The following is a 2,500-nucleotide window of genomic DNA, read 5'->3' on the forward strand; positions in this document are numbered from 1 at the left end:
GCGGAGGACACCGGTGAACTTGGACTAGTGGACACCGTGCCTGTGGGGGGATCGGGACAAAAAAGAAAAGAGCCGGACCAGCCAGAAAAAGAGGAAGAAATAATACAAAATCATGAAGAAGCAGAGGTGAAGGAACTGGGTGAATGTGTAGAAAATGAAGAACAGATTTTGAAAAACCAACTGAAGAAAAAAAAGAAAAAAAAGTTAACGTATGTTAATTTAGAAAGTGCGTTAAAGAAGCAGGAAAGCAGGAGAGGTATGGCAGCAAATCCTAAGTGAGTTTTAAAAGGACAATAGTGATAATGAAAGGGACAAATTATTTATTGGGGGTTGTTTTTATTTATTTATTCTTATTTATTGTTCTAATGGGGTGGGGTTTTACTTCTATCAATTTAAGAGGTGGTGTTAATCCAGAAAAGATAAACAGAATGATAATGGAAACAGAAAAAAGTGATATTGTACTGCTGCAAGAAACAAACTGGACAGATGATATAGGAGAAAGTGTTAAGAGAAGATGGGATGGGGAACTTTTTTATAATAATAGTGTTAACAAGGGAAGAGGAGTTGCATTCATGGTGAAAAGAAATGTGTGTGATAAGATAACTGAAATGTATAACGATAAGGAGGGGAAGGTGTTAATCTTATGTTTTGAAAAAGATAATGAAAAAGTGATAATGTGCAATATCCATGCTCCAAATGAGGACTCAGAGAGAGTTATTTTTTTTAAACATCTGGGGGTTTTAATGGAGAAATGGGCTGATATGTTTGTTATGGGGGATTTTAATACTGTTTTAGGACAAGAAGATGTTGGAGAATGTATGGTGTTTGGGGCTGATAGAGGGAGAACTGAGCTAAAAGATGTAATGGGAAAATATGATTTAATTGATGCATGGAGAGAAAGAAACATGGGTAAAAGAGACTACAGCAGAATACAAGTAGTTAAAGACACAGTGAAACAAAGCAGAATTGATTTTATTTTGATGAAAAAACAAGTGTTAGCATATGTTAAAAGACTATACTATAAAAGGTGTAGTTTTAGTGACCATAATTATGTGATTTTACAAATGGATTTTAATGAAATAGAAAGGGGACCTGGGTTATGGCACTTAAATACTGAAGTATTAAAGGATCATTTTTATAGAATGGAGATGGAAAGTTTAATATTAGGCAGTCTTGGTGAAATTAATTTATACAATAATTGTGTAGGAGTATGGTGGGACAATTTGAAATATGAAATCAAAAAATATACAATAACTTATTGTAAAAAGATGAGAAAAGAAAAAATCAAGTATGAAAAGACAATTAGAAAGAAATTGGAAGATGAATTGGCAAAGGCAGATGCTGGAAAAGAGAATGTTAATAACATATTAGATTTAGAGGAGAACTTAAGGAAAATAGAAGAAAATAAATGTAAAGGAGCTATGATCAGAAGTAGAGGGAACTATATGGTTGAGGGGGAAAGGTGCACAAGATTCTTCTTTGATTTAGAAAAAAGCAGACAAAAAGCAGAAGAAATTAGAAGCATTAAAAATGAGGAGGGGGGTGTTTTAAATAATAAGGAAGATATTTTAAAGAGGGTATTTATTTTTTATAATAAATTATTTGCTAAAGAAGGTACAGAGGAAGGAGCTGAAGCTTATTTATTAAACCATATTGAGAAGAGAGTGAGTAAAGAGGACAGAGAAATGTGCAATAATGACATCACAAATGGGGAAATTGAATGTGCTTTGGGGGGTATGAAAAATGGCAAGAGCCCTGGCCTTGATGGCTTACCGTGTGAATTTTATAAGGCTTTTAAAACAGTCTTAATCCCTGTTTTAAATATTATTTATCAAGAAGTATGGTCAAAGAGAATCTTAAGTCCGTCAATGACGAAGGGGGTTATTAAAATAATTTATAAGAGAAAAGGTGATAGGGAGAAACTGGAAAATTTTAGACCTATCAGTCTTTTAAACTGCGACTATAAGATTTTAGCAAAGGTATTGGCAAATAGACTGAAGCAGGTTTTGCCCACAGTCATTCAGACCAACCAAGCGTATGCTGTACTGGGTAGGGACATCTCAGACACAATTAATAGCATAAGAGATAAGGTATGGTACATGGATAAAGAAAATAAGAAGGGTTTCATTGTAAATATAGATTTGGAAAAGGCGTTTGACAGGGTGGAACATGATTTTCTTTTTGGTGTTTTAAATAAGTTTAATTTTGGAAACAATTTTATTGGGTGTCTGAGGTGTCTCTACTCAGATGCCAAGAGTTGTGTTAAGGTAAATGGCTTTTTAACTGATTTTATCTATTTAACTAGATCGATCAGGCAGGGATGTCCACTGTCTGCATTACTTTACACTCTGGTTGCTGAGCCTCTTGGCTTAGCAATTAATGCGGACAGTGGAATCAAAGGTGTCCCAGTTGGAAATTTTAGTGGTTTTAATTCTGAAACGAAAATCTACCAGTATGCCGATGACACAACTCTTGTGCTAAAAGATGAAAAAAGTATAGA

Source organism: Alosa sapidissima, unplaced genomic scaffold (assembly GCF_018492685.1).
Source record: "Alosa sapidissima isolate fAloSap1 unplaced genomic scaffold, fAloSap1.pri scaffold_52_multi, whole genome shotgun sequence".
Taxonomy (NCBI): Eukaryota; Metazoa; Chordata; class Actinopteri; order Clupeiformes; family Clupeidae; genus Alosa; species Alosa sapidissima.